This window comes from Chanodichthys erythropterus, chromosome 11 (assembly GCF_024489055.1).
Source record: "Chanodichthys erythropterus isolate Z2021 chromosome 11, ASM2448905v1, whole genome shotgun sequence".
NCBI classification, from domain to species: domain Eukaryota; kingdom Metazoa; phylum Chordata; class Actinopteri; order Cypriniformes; family Xenocyprididae; genus Chanodichthys; species Chanodichthys erythropterus.
In genome coordinates, this window is record NC_090231.1 from 26,248,295 (window position 1) to 26,268,335 (window position 20,041).

A 20,041-nucleotide genomic window follows, 5' to 3' on the forward strand; every position below is an offset into this window, starting at 1 on the left:
AACCCTGTCACCCCTTAAAGTCCACTTCAGTGACAGATTAAGCCATGGTAACCACTGTGTTCCCTGGCCCATAGCAGCGGGTAAGGTATGTGTTTCATTGTCTTATTTTCTCTTGTTTTCACACATTTTCCAGACTACTCTATCAAAGACGGTGGCTGCTTTTCTTGTGAAATACATTAAGAAAAGTAGGACCCCTGCTGAAGGTTTTGTTCAAATAAGCATGACACCGATGATTTGTTGTCCCGTCTGTTTTAGTTTTGATAATGATATGTGAAGAGTAAAACAATATGTTAACATGCAACCCACAGGAAAAGTATCTATTTGTCTTTCCCCCAAACAACTATTTTTTTTGTCATCATTAGCTTAATTGGAGATTGTTTCGTGGTCAATTTATACATTATATTAATCCTTGATGTGAAGGCAGTGTGAACATCTCAGAATGTTGAGAGCAAATCAAGCAGGTAATCTCGTCCAAAACAAATTTATATGCTCTAAATAAGCAACTGAAAGAGAGGTAGTTCAACTGATGCTCTTACTTCCATCAAACAGTCACAAAGAAGTCATTTTATGTCCTATTTATGACCACCTGGCCATAGAGGTCCAACAGGAGTGAACTGTAAAGACTGTAGTATGGTTTATGCTGCCACACTATGATGAACATGTTATGAACTGTAATAATCTGATATTACATTGGTTGGCAATAATCTGATATTTTATCTTCAGTGTTTTAGAAAGTTAATGAATCAGTGGGAATGACTGCAAGAAAAAAAAGTAGATCTACAGAGGAAAAACAGTCATCCTCATGCTGTAGTGGAGCGTGATTTTCCTGCTCCTTCCATCTATCTCTAGCTGTCTAAGTACAATTACATCTTGGCAATTGCATTCATCAGCAATTATGAGATCACTAATATTGACTTCCTTAACCACACTGCAGCAATTCTATGGGAGCAGACAGTAGACATCATAGGTCATTCAGGTATGTGTAGCATGAATAAGCCCTACAAACAAACACAATGTCGTGTAATTCTGGGACTCATACAAGATCATGTGCCGCCCCAATTGACTAATCCTTTGAGAATGACCCTAAGCAGTCAGTGTAGAGCGAAACAGTCTTAAGGACAAGCATTCTGTGGAGGAACACTTAGCCTCGATTTCGAGCAGCTCTTTGTGTTGTTGTGGACTGCAGGGAGTGGAACGTGGGGAATTTCACAATCGCGTACCTGAGGTTCCAGCTCAGCTCCGTCTTGGAGTGTGTAAAGAGTTTTTTTATTTGCCTCGCTCAGCCGCTCCCTCTACTTAAACACAGTCTCAGTCCTCTCAAGGCCAAGGCAAGACAGCCAAGCCCCAGGTCAACCCAACACAGCGGGAGGGATAAGAGAGTCTTAGAGATGCGCAAATACATGCTATTTTCAATTCGAACAGAGATTTAGGGGCAAAGGGTAAGCACTAAGAGTAATTCAGAAACCCAAGACAGAAGGGAAAAAAAGTATTTTTGAATGTCATCAATGGCATTTTCTTATTGACTTATCACATTCCACTCAGTGCCATGATAAAGACAAATTCCTCAGTGGAGGCTGAGAAAACCAAGTTACTCACCATCAACCATCATATACTACTAATAATGATTATGAATGGTAGCATGGTTCAACTTTTTGCTGTCTCAATACTATATGTGGTTCCATATTTACTCCAGTAAAGATATGTGACTCGATAATGTAGATTGGTGATGGACAGCAGAGGAAAATGCAGTAACATGCAAATAATTGAGCACATGAGAGTAAACCATCTGCTGCAGCATGCTTTGTTCGATTGCCATTTGACCTGAGGACACAGATAGTATCTATTTAATGAACTTGGGGTGATTGTGGCCTGTGCCATATTACCTAGAGCAACAGTAATTCCTCTGGAAATTTAGTCAACGTTCAACGCGGCTGACCACAGTAACCAATGAAAAGTGAAAGCGTCATTAAACACCCACTCAAATGCTAGTGGCCATACGAGACACAATCACACCATGAAAACTACTGCCTTTCTACCTAAGTGTTTAGAAACATTCCACAAGAATAGTGAACAGTGATTTCAAAACATTCCCACACTTAGTAGTCTTCTGGACAGGTTCCAGGATGTTGCTCACTGAACAGCATTTCAGCTGATATTTTTTATATTGATCATAAAATTAATTGTTAACTACATGTGTCGGCACGCTTCAGCTTCTGAGGTGACAGATAAGAATTAGTTTTGAAATAAGCATTGTAAAGTCATCAAAGATCAGGAGTGGAGCAAAATTATCCCACAGACTACTGCTGCTGGAAAAGAGAGAGAGAGTGCAGCAGTTCCTCATCACAGCCTTGGATAATGACCTCATTCCGGTCGCCAGAGTTTTGCGATCGAGGGCAGCATGATTGTACAAGAAAGAAGCAAAGACTAAGACGATGAGGAGAGCAAAACATGAAAATAAAGACATGAATATTAAGCACAGGGTAAACTGTGAGAAATACGTGGAAAGATGAATTGATGCTGTCACCAATTACTTGATATTGCAGAATCCTTCCATCTCTCAAATCTCAAGACACACCTCTTCAAGAGTCTTCTGACCCAGATGATTTCTATCTAGCACTATATCAGCATTATATTCAAATCTTTGTAGAAGTTACCTATTTTACATAAACAATGTTTACATAAAGTACACAAGACAAAAAAAAAAAAATAGCTGAATTTATTTTATAAATATGACCCAATTCAAAAGTTTATGAACCCTTGATTCTTAATACTGTGTTTGGTTACCTGGATGATCCACAACTGTTTTTATGTTTTGTGATGGTTGTTCATGAGTCGCTTGTTTGTCCTGAGCAGCACTGCCCAATATTCTTCAAAAAAAAATCCTCCAGGTCCCAAAAATTCTTCAGTTTTCCAGCATCTTTTGCATATTTGAACCATTTCCAGCAGTTACTGTATGATTTTGCGATCCATCTTTTCACACTGAGGACAACTGAGGGACTCAAACACAACTATTAAAAAGGGGGGGGGGGGTGTTCTTACTGTATCATGTTTCCTTCTGGAGCATCAGTGAATGTTTGAACCTTTTGTAATAGTTGTGTTTGAGTCCCTCAGTTGTCCTCTGTGTGAAAAGATGGATATGAGAATCATACAGTCACCTCTAGACAGCATGTGCATAAGATGCTCCAAAACTGAAGAATTTTCAGGACCTGGAGGATTTTTCTGAAGAATACTGGGCAGTTTAACTGCTCAGGACAAACAAGGGACTCATAAACAACCATCACAAAACAAAAAAAAAGCTGCAGATCATCCAGGTAAACACACACATTATTAAGAATCAAAGGAATCAAAAACTTTTGAGCGGGTTGTTTTTATAAATTCAGCCTTTTTTTTTTTTGTCTTGTGGACCATATGTAAACATTTCTTTTGTAAAATATATTTCTTAGGACAGTACTAAATAAAAAAATAACATGGATTTTGTATGATCCCTCTTATTTTGTTAAAATTATTCACATTTTCACAGATTCTGCAAGGGGTTTACAAACTTTCAAGCAGCACTGTATATATATGTATATATGTTCTTTCTTTCTTTTTTTTAAATTACCACTAATTGACTTTTGTCCCAGGCAACCAGTTTGCTACAGAGCTGTGCTATTTTTTTAGTTTAAAGCTTTTTTATTTGAGCTAGTTTTATGTTTACATCCCAATCAGTCACTGTATATATAAGCACACACCTCAGTCACACTCATTGTCTGGTCTCAATGCGGACTACGGACTTCATACCTGCGAATGACTTACCTGCATACCTTACCTCCAGCGCCTTTGTCTCCATCTCCTTGTGATCTTCTCCTGCACTCCTCAGAAGATCCCTTCCTCATCATCACCTGTCTCCATTACGCTTCACTCCCACACTCATCAAGAAACCACTTACCATCGGCAACTGAGGTGTGTGCACTCCATCATTCACATGTCATTACAGTCACAATCTCCCATCACAACCTGCAAAAATAAAATTATTTCAATCAGTCAACCTATCAAACTTGCATTATCGTCATTTCTGCTCACCTGTTGTGTCACTGCTCCGCTACTAAAATAAAATAAAACCTGTTAAAGGTCCCATGGCATGAAAATTTCACTTTATGAGGTTTTTTAACATTAATATGAGTTCCTCTAGCCTGCCTATGGTCCCCCAGTGGCTAGAAAAGGCGGTGGGTGTAAACCGAGCCCTGGGTATTTTGCTTTGCGTTTGAGAAAATGAAAGCTCAGATGGCCCAATCTGGAATCTTCCCTATATGTCGTCATACGGGGAAAGGTTACCTCCCCTTTCTCTGTTTTGCCTGCCCATGAGAAAATTAGCTACTACCATGAGATTCGAGCACAATATTTTTTTTTCTCGAGAGACATCATGGCTTGCAAACGAGCGAAGCATGGCAGTTGCTCATTGTTTGGACAAATGAACACCGAAGCATTTTTTTAGTTCCTTCATCCGAACCTATGAAGAAATAGTGGGTTAATTTTATTTTCTCTGGTAATGCGCTGATACAACTTCCCAAAGTTTTGTATGTCAGCGCCACACATTTCACCGACAACTGTTTCTTCAACGTGGGCCAATACAGCCCAGTTACTGTCGCTAATGTAAAGGTAGATAGTATCAAGTATGTGTGTGAATACACACACTGTAACGCGAGTGTTGTACATTTCTTTGTTGTTTGGATAACCGTTCTGCTGTTGGTGCACGCGATATCCACATTTCCAGATTGCAGAGCTTGATGTAATTGTAAAAGAAAGATTGTAAAAACCTATAAGATATATGAAATATAAAATACGTAAACAAATAAATGATGTTGGCATGGTAGCACATTTTCCACAACGGCACCTATCCAAAAAGGTATTTGTAATAATAGCAAAGGTCTGACTAATTTAGTTGCACTGGTTAGTGTTTATAGCTGATAATTATATATATAATATATATACGATAGCAAATCAAGTACCGTATCCAGACACAGTGTTTTAAACTAACCATTCGGAGACATCCTGCTGTAGCCGCTGAGTTGCAACTTCTTCAACTGGTGCTTCTCCATCTGGATCAGATTCTGTGTCAAACTGAAAAGCTTGAACGACTGCGTGTCTACGAGTCATTGCGATACATCCACTGTCAATATTAGCACACGGTACCATGGCCGCAAGCTGGTTAAGGCCACACCCACCCTCCACCTTGCCCCGCCTCTCTCCTCCTCATTAGCATTTAAATTGGGCGAGTGCTCCAATGGGCCGAGACGATCTGGCAGAAAAATAGACCAGTTACCCAGTCACTCGACACTTTTATAGCCCATTTCCGAGGAGTCTTTGGAAAACCTGTTGGTGACTCCTGTATGGAACACCGACAGGATCAGCAGTCCTCACACCAACCTCGTCAACCACCTAACTTTCTCTGGCTGAGTGGCAAAGATGTCTGACCCAAGGTCTGTGCCTGTACTGTGCAGCTAGGGGGTATGTTATCTAAACATGTCCCATTGAGTGTGTCGTTAACAGTCCCACAATTATTTCTACTCTTCTCACTTCAGTTGTTTGCCTTACTGCCTCTGGGTCAGCCAGCAATTTAATTTCTGGAGAGCTCTGCCATTATCTCAAGCTCAAGAAAAGCTGCAATGAAACCCATTACAAGGTCCAATCAATAACGGGTATTCCGCTCAGCCGGGAACGTGTGCGCTACAGTTTTGGTCCCCTCCATCTACAAACTGGTCTGCTCCACACAGAATCCATCTACTTCCTTGTTCTGGAGAAATCCAATGCAGACATAATCATAGGGCGCACCTAGCTCATCAAATATCATCCAGTGCTCTCCTGGTCAGCGGGCGAGGTCATGCTTCCCAGCAGTTGATTGATGCTTCCCAGACTACTTCCCTGAACTTCCTCTTTTGACATCACTCCCAATCAGGAACCTTCCTCTGCACTCCACATCCATAGAAAGCCCTATACAGCAACAGTCATTTGACATCCCAGCTTGCTACACCCCCTTCAGAATTCAGAAACGTATTCTGCCCAAAATTAACCTCCCAGCTACCACCTCATAGACCATGGGACTGTGCCATAGACCTCATGCTGGGTGAGCCAGTATCCACTGGGTGAGCCAGTACCCAGTACACCTTGCATAATCTGCTGGGCACTGAACAAAATCACCATCAAATTCTGTCCTTCCCTTCCCCTCATCCCTGCTGCCTTGCAACAGCTATGCAACGCAACAGTCTTTACCGAGCTGGACTTCCGGGGTGCATACAACCTCATTGGGATACTTGAGGGGGACGAATGGAAAACAGCTTTTGTAACCCCTACAGGACACTATGAATACTGCGTGATGCTGTATGGCCTGGTCAACGCCCCCTCCGTACTCCAGGATTTCATGCACATGATAGTAACTGCTATCATGACCCATGGCCCATACCCACCACTGTAAAAGAGCTCCAGCGTTTCCTTGTTTTTGCAAATTTCTATCGCCGATTCATCCATAAATTCAGCTCCATAACCTATCCTCTCACAAATCTTCTGAAAGGTCAAACCCAAGTCTCTGTCGTGGACTCCAGCTGCCACCTTAGCAATGCAACATCTGAAGGAAGTATTCAGTAGCGCACCGCTCCTCATCCACCCCGACCCAAACAAGCCTTTCATTGTAGAAGTCGACGCCTCTATGACTGGGGTAGGAGCAATGCTCTTGCATCAGCAGAGAACACTATCCAAGCTCCATCCATGTGCCTTCTTTTCCAAGAAAATCACCCCGGCGGAAAGGAATTATGACATTGGCAACTGCAAACTCCAAGGCATCGAGCTGACCTTGGAAGAGTGGAGGCACTGGCTAGAGGGAGCTCTTCATCCATTCATGGTGTTGACAAATCAAATTAACCTCGAGCATCTTCAGGATACCAAGAGGCTCAACCCTCAGCAGGCCGGATGAGGCTCTTTTCTCTTAGTATTCTTGATGAGACACACAGGAATACTAAGGATGACACCCTCACGTCTTTATGCTCTCGAAGATTTTCATTCGGTCCTCAGAGCCCGTAGTTCACTCTAGCCTCATCGTCAGCCCTATCCAGGGGTCCCTGAACATACAACTAGCTCAGGATTGTGCCTCTGAACCAGTTCTGCCAGGGTGTCCACCGGACCACACCTACATTCACAGAACCCAAAGAAACCCTCTGATAACTTCCGTTCATTCCTCAGTGGGTACTGGCCCCCCAGGGTCCAATCAAACTCTCTCACTGCTCAAAGATTGCTTCTGGTGGCCAAGCATGGCACAATACATCAGAATGTTTGTGCAAGGACGTCAAGACTGCACCATCTCAAAGACTCCACGTCACTTACCAGCTGGCAAGCTCCTTCCTCTACCTGTTCCGTGTCAGCCCTGGTCACATCTAGGAGGGGACTTTGTCACCGACCTACCTCTCTCTGACGGTAATACCTGCATTCTTGTTATTGTAAACAGATATTCTAAAGCCTGCCAGTTGGTGTCCCTCGAGAGCTTGTCCATTGCTTTGGAAATGGAAGAGTTGATGTTTAATCATATCTTTTGTAATTTTCGTCTCCCTCTTAGGTGTGACTGTGAGCCTCTCATCTGAATACCACACACAGACAAATGGGCAGATGGAGAGGAAAATCCAGGAGACTGGACACTCTCAGCACCATGTAGAAGAGGTTGGCCGCCTCCAGGGTCCTCTGCCCTTAGAAGCGGGCAGTGGAGGGTGGGGGGTGTTGGTACTGCCAAGGATTTACCAGGCTCCACCATCACTTGCTTACTATGATCCCCATCAATGGAATACTAATCACCAAACACCAGTCCCTCATCAGCACCTTAATCAGTCACTGCATATAAGCAAACACCTCAGTCACACTCATTGTCTGGTCTCAATGCGGACTACAGACTTCTTACATGAGAAAGACTTACCTGCATTTCTTACCTCCAGCACTTTTCCTCCATCACTCCTCGTGATCTTCTACTGTCCTCTTCAGAAGATCCATTCCTCATTATCACCTATCTCCATCACGCTTCACTCCCACACTCACCTGGAAATTACCGTTAGCAACTGAGGTGTGTGCACTCTATCATTCACATGCCATTACAGTCACAATCTCCCATCACAACCTGCAAAAATAAAGGACACTGTTATTTCACTCGGTCAACCTATAAAACTTGCATTATTGTCATTTCTGCTCACCTGTTGTCTGACTGCTCCTCTGCTGCAAATAATATGTGCTTCAGGATAATGTACAATAAACTGCACACTTCAAATTGGGGTCCTGATTACCCTGGCTGAAGTTTTATTTTGCGATAATGATGGACTGACTGTACATTATCCTTACTAGTTTCATAAGTATAAATGTTGAAAAGAAAAAGCAAATAAGAAAAAAGCCCTAAATCCCAAGAATAGCCTAAAACAAATGGTTGAGAAAGTCCAAAACTGCATCTGTGGGCTTATTTAACATCCTCACCTTGTTGTAAAAGCTCTAAAGCTCTGATGTCTTGTGGTAGCTTCAAAAGCAAAATCAGCTTTTTAAATCTATTTATGGATCTTAATAAACTCCTGACTTGCTTCAAGAGATGTTTATAGTTTAGACATGTTTCTGTGTGTTTTATATTAAGTATTTGTTCAAGGCTCAGATTCATTTCTAATTAATAATCATACAGAGCAAAGGCATTTGTCAGTTTTATAAAACCTCTGAAGCCAGCATCAACTTTCTCAGCTATCCAGAAAAAAAAAAGAGAGAATCTCTAGAAAAGCACTTTTAGATATTGATATTGAAACTGATACTGGTTTTATTTATTTGATAATGAAACTGGTTTTATTTATCAGTTACATTACTTAAAAAAATTACATTCCAGATTAGCAGGGCAACTTTATCTAGTTACAGTCTGTTCAAATCATAGTTTCCAGTAGACTAGTATCATATTAGAAGCATTTGAAAGGTGTGGTTCAGATCTGTGGAATTTTCCCAGAACAAGCAGGGGGGATTACTGTATAGACAGATAGACAAACCTACACCAGCCCTTCCAGGTGTGTCCTTTTGCTAGAAAAGAAAATCCACTTCAGACCTTGATTCTACCCTTAACCAGCAATGTAGAATTCAATGCCTGTTAAACTATGTAATGATTGTTCTCTGTGACTCTAAACATCTTACATACTCATGTCTCTCTTCATACTCACCTTTTAGCCTGTCCCTTTTTCAGAACACCCTAATAAAGGCAGTTGGTTTAGTATGTGGCAGAAGCTCAGTAGACAGGCACATGACACATGCTTGCAAACTTGCACTGGGTTGAGAGGTTGTATAACTTTAAAAGAATATTTTTTTTCTTTGTGTTCTATTTGATTGATTTGGTCAGTCCTCATATAGCTTATGACAAATGCAGCAGGGCCACACTTAGGTGACTATTATGTACTAACATTTAAATTAAGCATTTGATACAATGCACTTCGTGTTGTGAACATATATGTTTTTACATATACTTGTATTTTAAAAATACCTGCATGTAATTATACCTGTAATTACTTTTTGTAATTACATATATTATCACATTGTTGACCCTTCCCTTACACCTTAACCCAAGCTTAAACCTAACCGTACCACCAAACCTGTGCCTAACCTTACCCATATCCTACCTCAGTAGCAGCAAAAGTAATTTGCAATACAATATGAACACAATAAGTATATAGTAGTTAAGGACACCTAATATAAAGTGGCCCGCAGCAGTTGTTAAAGTGGTCACTATATGGTTAACTTATAGTCTATAGCTTCAGCAGATGGAGGCTAGGTGTGATTACTTACCCACATTTTACAAAAACACAATAAAAATGACTATTGTATCCAGCTTGTAAGTACAAGCACATCAAGTGCTTCAAGTTCCCCATATCTATATAAATGTAAATAATCAAGAATATTGATGAAAATTTAAAGCAGCTAAATCACAAGGAACGTTCCAGTGTTCAATCACTTCTCCACTAAATGACTTCCTAATATGTAACAGTATGGATCATGATGGCAGTCGGTTTGATCTGTGTCTACACAGGTGGGAAAGCACCTCAACCTTTATCTTTATGACTGTAACTCTGTCTGACTGGAAGGGGGTGGGGCGATTTAAAGCACTTCTACTGTAGACTAATGTGAGCCGTAAACATGACGACCAGCATCACAAATCAAAGATCACAGAAAGGTGTGTGTATATGAAAGGCATAGAAGGGGTAGGAGAAAACATATACATATAAGTATGTACTAATGTATTTATGTATACACATTTGTTTTATGATGGCATGATGCACTCATTTCAATCACATCTCATCACATATTTATAATTAATCACATTAAATGAATTATTTGCATGTTTGGTGCTCACTCAGGTTTTTCAACGTCATCAACATGTAGTCAACCTGCTTCATCACTCAGCCGTGTGAGACCCTGCCACATCCGCGGTCTGCGTCGCTCTAGCATAAATGACGGGAGGGTGCATAAAACCTCACCAACTTGCCACATTAGAACTGAAGACCCGGCACAGACTAACACTCACCACTCACAAATGTGTTGAATTTTTCTCCGCTTCAGTGCTGTTGTAATATATATGTCTATAGTGGAGAGCAACTCACAGATTTCTCAGATTTTGTATTTCGTGCTGCCCTCAGCATTTGTAATTACAATAAACAAGAATCTATAAGTCAAAAATGTTTCTCTTACTGTTTTTTCTTCTTCTTTTTAAAATATTTGTATTCTTTTTGTTGTTGTAGCAGGCTGAAGTGAAGGACACTGTCTCTATGGCCTTGCAGATCCAAGAATGAAATAAATGCAAGCATTCCTGCATTAAACATCTGTGGTTGAACTGTTCACATCAATGGCTTGCTGTCTGTAAGTATGCAGAGAACAACAATGGATAAAAATTCATTAAATTGTCTGCAAAATGTTATAGCTAGCAACCAAAAAACATGTATTTTTATTTTTAGTGTTTGTAATTTTTTGTTGTTGTTATTTGTTTCAGGATCCAAGTGGAAAAGGAAAAAATAAAAATCGGAACAATATAATGTTGGAAATATTATGTCAAGTTTTATATCGGAACTACAAGACATTATGTAGATGTGCTGTAAAGCTAAATCTTCACATTAGCACTCTTTACAAAGCTGCATTGTTGCATTTCATTTGATAAAGTGTTGTCATATACTGTACACACCACCAATTCTGCTTATTTACAATGCTGTTAAAATTGTTGCTTTACAAAAAAACTATAATTTCCCCAATAAAAGTACTATGATATCTCAGTATATCTGCAATCATTTCCTTTGTTTTATGAACGTTATATATGCAAATATCATATTCCACCAGTTTAAGTCTAGGGGTAATTCTTCCAAGATTTACACAACAGATCTCAGTACTAAATAAATATCTGTCAGCCATGTTGCTTTGGATTTTACAGCCTTTCTTACAAAATCTGGACTTTAATAGTCCCATTAAAGCTCAATAAAGCCCCAGGATGGTTGTATGTTTTAAAGGATTTTCAATTTCTTATTGGATACTTCAACATATACATTTTGTATTTTTATCTAGTGTATCCAGATATGGCACAACCCAATCCTTACCAAAGCACTGAATGCAAGTATTTAACTTAATGGCTTTTTGTTCAGTGTATTACAAATTTGATTATTAGTGATGAGAACCACATCTCATGACAGTCCCTCTGCTATACAGCCTTCTGTAGAGCGATTCAAGCCCAACTATGCTATACAATATCCAACTAGTACCTCTCTTGATTCCATGCTTTGCTATCCCATACCAGGAACTTCTAGCAATGATTCCCTTTGTCAGTCTGTTTTCTAGACCACAGGGTCAGGCAGATCTTTTGGTGTCGAACTGAAATAACGTGTGCTGTGATGCAGGACAGGACACCAGCAAGCAGCATCAGACAGACAACCCAATTAGAATCAAGCGTTTCCTGTCTCTAGGCAACCCTGGCATTGAGCATGACCCGAACCGGCCAATTACAATTTATCTCCCTGTCCCATTGACACTTTGATGTTCACAAAATATATAATGACTTCCTCTGAAAGACATTTACCTCAAAAAAGCCTCCACATCTCAACATCTTGAGTAACATTGCTTGGATTATGATGAATAGAAGGTTCCTAAGCAGGTTTCTGATCCCAAAACTATTTTAAGAGTCTTATTTAACAGCAAAATCCTTGCCAAGCAATAGGCAATGATATTTGGTGCTTAATCTTTGAGGTAAGCCAAAAGCATTCAGTTAATTTACTCCATTCAGACTTAAATGTTACAACCTAAATGTTTTATGCTTTATCATATCATATCATATCATATATCCTGCCCCTGCTTTAAATCTTGAGGCCTGAATATATAGACCTCAAACACAGTAAAGGACTATCGTAAAACTTTTTTTATTATGAGTATATGTATGACTGTCCACATATCCAAGAAAATTGGACAAAAAAAGACAGAAAATGAGACCAGAAAGGGACAGAATATGAGTTAAAGGGACAGAACACAGTGGTAAGCTGGGGGCAAACAACAGTCTCCACATAAGAACCCAATGTATATGTATAAAGGCAGCAGTGGGGGTGGGGCAAGGATTTGGATGAGGTGGTGGCTGAGCCGTTTAAATACTCCTTAAGCAAAAAACGTGATTGAGACTGACCTTGTATAAAATGACAATGAGCACCATACTCTGTCTGACAGAGTTACTGTGAATGAGAGGTGAAGGGGCCAATACAATGTGAGCTGTAACATTTTTTGTGTTTTAACTTCTACAAATAGCCAATAGGGGGCGATATGGAGGTGTTCCCTAACTGCAGTAAGAGACCTTAATGTCCTTTTGTTGTCATCACATTAATATTATCAGTGATTAGAGGAAGAAGTGGCTGCTAAAACAAATACAGATGCTGCATTTTTAAATTAAACTGAACAGTCTTCTGAATAGAAAGAGGGATCCCCAAAATGTATGACATAACAAAAAGTACAACAAACATACTGGGACAACCTCAACTTAAATTAGCCTCAGATGGGAGTGAGGGATGTATTTTCATGTCATTTAGACTGATGGAAGATTTAAGTTTAAGCAACAAAAGGAGGATCACATAGAGAATATATAAAAAACACTTTTTTATCACACAAAAGGTTAGTATATTAAAGAATTTAAAGGGATAGTTCACACAAGATGAACATTGTCATTTACTCACTCTGATAGAGTTCCAAACCTGTATAATATTAATAATAATAATAAATTTATTTTGTATAGCACCTTTAAAAATTGCCTTCTCAAGGCGCTTTCCAAGAAAACTACATAAAAGAAAAACACAACAATAAAATACATGATATTATACAAAGCAAAAAAAAAAAAATAATAATAATAATAATAAAAAAATAAAAGCTTCCCTAAAAAAGAATGTTTTAAGCAAGGTAAAAGGTAAAATGTTTTAAGCAACCCTAATGTCAGTTGGGAGAGAGTTCCACAGTTTTGGGGCATATGAAGAAAAGGCCCTGTCACCCCTGGATCGTAACCTTGTTTTGGGGACAGCTAAGAGACCGTGCTGAGAAGAGCGTAAATTGCGAGTTGGCGTGTAAGATGTTAAAAGATCTGCCAAATACTGTGGAGCAAGTCCATGCAGAGCCTTATATGTAAGCATTAAAATTTTAAAATCTATACGGTATTTAACAGGCAGCCAGTGCAATGTCTTCAAAACAGGAGTTATATGGTCGCCAGCCCTAGCCCCAGTTAAAATTCTAGCTGCTGAATTCTGCAAGTATTGCAATTTGTTAAGAGAGGATTTGGACACTCCAACAAGGAGAGCATTGCAATAGTCAATTCTTGAGAAAACAAAAGAATTAATCAATTTTTCAGCTACAGAAAAGGACAACATTGGCCGAATACGTGCAATATTTCTAAGATGGAAAAATGTGGTCTTTACCGTGTTCTGGACAAAAGGCTCGAATGACAAAGTGGCGTCAAAGATAACACCAAGATTTTTTAATTTTACTGTGTAGCTCTAGGGCAGCACCATCAACTGAAAGATCTATTGAAGCAGCACTTCGCAGTTGGTGGGGAGAGCCAAGGAGCATAACTTCAGTTTTAGAGCTGTTTAGACAGAGAAAATTTTTAGCCATCCACATCTTAATCTCAGAAATACAGCTGGAAAGATGAGGGACATCCACAAATTGACCAGGTTGAGAATGTATATAAATCTGAGTATCGTCAGCATAGAAGTGATAGCTGAGGTTAAGGGATCTTAATAGCTGACCAAGAGGATAAATATAAATACTGAAAAGCAAGGGACCAAGAACTGAGCCCTGTGGGACACCAGTACAGACAGGGTCCACATCAGATCTGAAACCATCCATAAAAACAAATTGAGTGCAACCTGTAAAATATGACTTGAACCACTCAAGGGCAGTTCCAGATACACCGAAGACAGTTTCCAGTCTATTCAGTAAAAGCATATGGTCAACAGTGTCAAAGGCTGAACTAAGATCGAGTAAAATGAGAATCGAGAGAGCGCCAGAATCAGAAGCTAAGAGTAAATCATTAACAACTTTAACCATGGCTGTTTCAGTACTGTGCAGTTTCCTAAACCCAGATTCAAGGGGCTCAAACATATTGTTGATGGTTAGATGGTTGTGTAATTGAGACGAAACAACACCCTATATATGTATGACTTTCTTTTTGCTGTGGAATATGAAAGATGATGTTTAAAAAAATGTTTCAGTGTTTTTTTTATAACAAACGTCAATGTGGTCCAGTGTTGCTTTGGACAAACACATTCTTCAAAATATCTTCTTTTGTGTTCCACAGAAGAAAAAAAGTCACACATGCTTGGAACAACATGAGGGCGAATAAATGATGACAGAATATTCAGTTTTCTCTGAACTATCCCTGAAAAATCTACGATTACTCTACAGTTATGATGGCTGTAATGAGTGCAAACTGAAAATCCTCACAAACAGTCAATACAGTAGCCTATCCAGGGATTAAAAAAAAACAAAAAAAAAAAACAGAAAAAAAGCTAGCAGTGCAGTCAAGAAGAATTTTCCAAACTACAGGTTAGTGTGTGTGTGTTTGTATGTGAGAGATAGACATATGTATTTGTGTGACAAAGATAAATGAGGTTTAGAAAGAGATTAAATGCCTCAGCTGCTCCCAATCCTCAAACACTGAGCAGTAGATTGATTTGAGTGACAAGAAAATGAATGTATGTCAGTCGACAGATAAAGTTGCCTAATGCATAACTTAGGAAGATTTGGGACCAGGGATGAACCTTTTGAGTTTTTTAAACTTGGCAATGGCCACATTATACATATACAGGCAGCTGTGAAGATATCGCAGCATAGTACTTCTGTAGCTAGATCAGCAGGCTATTGTGTAACTTCCCCGACAAGCATCCACTTTAACAGGCAAAATGCAGCATAAATTGGCAGTTCACATCAATAACTCTTGTTAGGAGCATAATGACGCTGATGAGCAGAGATTGGTTCATCTGTTTATTTCTGATTAAAAGCACAATCAAGATACCTACAAGTACACACCCACACACACTGCCATCGGCTCTGATGGTGTGAAGCGCTGTTCTTGGGATGGTGACAGGCCTACTCGCCTTCGTTTAGCAAGGACACGTTAGCAAGGGCAGCAGGTAAATAAACCAACCTGCTCTAAATATAGAGTCTACACTCCTGCCCTTCATCCGCATGAGAAATAGAAAGAGAGAGCGAGAAGGGAGGATGAAAGATGGAGGAGATACCGACTCAGAGAATAATAAAGATTTTGAAGAAAACACAAGTCAGGAGGCACTGGAAGCCAGGAACAACCGGAGAGAAAGTAACAGTTCAGTAGAGTTACAAGACATAACTGTGGCTTGATATGGGTGGATAAATGAAGACAGAAAGTCTTGAAAGAATGACCATATGGTACATGGTTAGTCTTCTAAAATGACATGATCAGCTTGTTAAAACAAAACACTGATAAACGCACATATAGAGCACATCCAGCATTTCAACACAAACCTCAAACGTTCTCACATGATACAGGATCAAACGTCATTATGTTTGAGGTTTGTTTCACCATATTTGATGTCACCTGTGTATATGTTCATTGACCAGTGTTTTGATTTGATTTGAGAGTGAAAAAAAAATGCTTAAATTTCAATCTGTTTTTCATACAAAGGGATCACACTACTTTTTCTGGGCTCCACTAACTATCTGAACATTCTTCAAAATATCTTTTTTTTTGTCTGCGTGTTCAACAGAAGAAAGAAAGTCATAAAGGTTTGGAACAACATTAGGGTGAGTAAATAATGATAGAATGTTTTAATTTTGGGGTGTACTATCACTTTAAGTACATTTGTGACTAAAATTTGACATGCACAGATAGAGAAGGTGAAAGGACATGAAAATGTCTCAGACATAAGACTTCCTCTGCTCCACACCATCTGTCCCTCTCTCCCTCTGTGTTTGTGTGAAATATATAGTCCTCTGCAAGCTTTAAAAGGATGAGAAAATGACGTCAGCTCGGTATTCAAATTCAAAAAGAACAAAAGACAGAGGAAAAGAGATAAAAAGAAACCAATTTGTTAGATGAAACATGTCTTGTGTGTGTAATTTAGAACATCTACTGTGCACCAGCTCTCTTCTGGGACAAAACGTTCTGTCAATCTAGCCAGCCAGACTTTCTAATTATAGGCTACAGACACAAGAAGGTGGAAATCTTATTAAAAGTAAAGATTAAAATTCCCTCTGCATATTAAAATCTCTGTCTAACATGACCAGCACTTATTTGCAAGCTCACAGAACATTGCATAGCAAAGAAGCTCATAACAGTGATATTTGTGTTCGTTAGCTGGAATGTGTTAGAGTGAAATGCTAGTGAATCAAGAAAAAAGGGCCACTGTTCAGTATAACAATAGTAAATAGTTTTGCACATAAAAGTTTAAGACTCTTATTTGAACCATCATATCATACTCATAACACATCACAAATATGAATCCAAGTGTTTCAACATGCACACAGGATGAGCAGTGAGCGAAAAGTCTCTTGGTCTTAAAGATCTAGTTTCTTATGACCATAGCAGTTCCAGATCAGAGGGAATTCCACATTGTCCAAAAAGCCCATTAACACCCAGTAAAAAATGTTAAGCTGTTTTGGTAATATTTTTTTTTTTACTTTTCCTTCTCTCTTTATGACGGAGTCAAAAAGCTGAAAAATGCTGCCTACGAAGGTAGCATACAGAGTTAGGAAGGCAACAACGCACGTCCAAATCCAATGGTCATGTCACATCCCGTCAAATGAGAGAGCTTCATCTGATTTTAAAAGTAACATGACTTGTAGCCAAGTATGGTGTACCATACTCGGAATTTGTGCTCTGCATTTCACCCATCACACAGCAGTGAGTATTGAACACGCACACACACACACACACACACACAGAACAGTTGGCAGCCATTTTTGTAGCAGTGCCCTGGGATTGATTGGGGGTTAGGTGCCTTGCTCTAGAAAGTGCTGTTCATGCACTCCCCCCACCTACATTTCCTGCTGGTACTGAGACTCAAACCCGCAACCTTCGGGTTACAAGGCCGAATCTCTAACCATTAGGCCACAACTGCAGCATAGATGTACACTTTGCTGCCTATGACATCCCACAATCCTGTGCTTTCGATTCTGTGACAGTTGAGCTAAAAATAAAGATGGCATCTGAAAGTTTTGCGTTAATATACATTTTTAACAAACGTTTTCACTTTTAATGATGTAATTTCTAGAGAGAAATTAGTATTGTAGTTATTAAATAGTCACTTAGTTATAACAAGAGCTCTCTCTGTTTTGTTGTAGATCATAGAATTATCATGCTACCTTATAATTTTTCTTTAAAATCACCTTTATGCGGAAACGCTGCCTGCAAAGTCGTTGCCTGATAGGGTAGCAAAGCAACAAGTTAGCTGCCCTAGCTTTCAGATGCAGCCTATGTCTCTCTCCCTTTTTGTATAAAGCATTGGCCTTTTTTTAATGGAGTTTAAGATCATTTAGCGTTTTGTGTGTGTGTTTGAGTCTGAGGTGTGTTATGCGTGACTGACTATGTGTTTGAGTGAACGTGAGGGCTTGGACTCAGAGGTGCCAGGGAGGCACAAGGGCAGAGCTAACAGCTCAGAGAGAAGACTGACGCAGGTGTTGGCATTCTCAGAAATACCACACTTCATCTTGCATTCCCTGACTCCAACCTGTCTTCTCACACATCACACACTCACTCTAGGGCTCCGGCAGTGAGACACACACACACACACACACTCTCCATCTCTGCCTGAGCCATATAAAGTCAATCAGTCTCTAGACACAGTGCTATAGAAATGCTCCTGATAACTGTAGTTCAGAGCCAAGATCGCTGTTGCGTCTGTGTGAAGTTGAAGCCGAGTGCTGTTGGAGCTCAGAGACTTTTACAATGTCAGCTGGGATAAAAACACATCTTTCAGTGGCTGTAATTTCAGACAGGGAATTCAATTTGATATATTTTAAAGTGTAGTTTACTCCTGTGATATTTAAGCTGAATTTTCAGCAGCCATCACTCCATTCTTTAGTGTCACATGATCCTTCAGAAATCTTATTAGGTGCGCAAGAAACAGTTGTGCTATTAGTTCACTTTCAAATGAAAATTACCCCAAGCTTTACTCACCCTCAAGCCATCCTAGATGTATAAGACTTTCTTTTTTCTGATGAACACAATCGGAGAAATAAATATCCTGAAGCATCCGAGCTTTATAATGGCAGTAAGGGTTTACCAAACGAGTATGAGCTGAAGGAATTGTCTCCATCCACATCCATCCATCATAAACATATTCCACACAGCTCCAGGTGGGGGGTGGGGGTAATAAAGGCCTTCTGAATCGAAAGCGATGTGCTTGTGTGAAAAAAAAAATCCATATTTAACAAGTTATGAAGTAAAATAGCCAGACCGCCTTCCATATTTTACTTACGAAGAAAGTGTAAAACTCTCGCAGTTCAAAAAGCTTACGCTACGTCCTATGCCTTCCCTATTCAACTTACTAAAAAAGTGTAACTGATGCAACGCCAGTTTACACTTTCTTCGTAACTTGAAAATGGAAGGCGGTATGGAGGAAGCTAGATATTTTAGTTCATAACTTGTTAAATACTTGTTGTTGTTTTTTTTTACACAAACGCATCGTTTGCTTCAGAAGGCCTTTATTAACCCCTCAGAGCCATGTGGAGTACACGTTTATGATGGATGGATGTGGATGGAGACACTTTGTTCAGCTCATACTCATTTGGTAATGCATACTGCCATTATAAAGCTCAGATGCGTCAGGATATTTATTAATATTTCTCAGACTTTGTTAATCAGAAAGAAGAAAGTCATATACACCTACGATGGTGTAAAGCTTGGGGTAATTTTCATTTTAAAGTGAACTAATCCTTTAAGGACCTTTCACACTAAAAGTGAAATGAATAAGCCTCAGGCTGAAGGAAATGCATATACACCTGTACAGTAGAGGGTGCAGCTCAAATTTCTCTTATTTCTAAATCTAACCTAAAGTAATTTTTGCTTTTTCGTACAGTTGAATTGGATCATCGAAGGTCAGCAGCAAAGACATTGGTTAATAAAGTAAGATTAAATACATAAAGTATATTTGTTTAATTTAATATAGTTGATTATTACATGTTTGCGTAAAATTCTGTGATAGCTTTTCACTGTTTTTATTCATTTTTAGGAATACTGAATGTTTTCGTGCAAGTGAGATGAGTAAATGCATGTTCAAATTTAGTTCAGAACTACAATAACCCTCATGTTTACACAGTGCACACAACACCTCTGCACTATATTTCTCTCAACATGGGGACAGGAGAGCTGTCAGTCAATAGATGTGAAAAAATAACTTATTAAATTACTTATTTGAAAAAGTAACTTATATTTTGATGTGTTACTTTACTATATATATATATATATATATATATATATATATATATATATATATATATATATATATATATATATATATATATATAAGCGATTTAT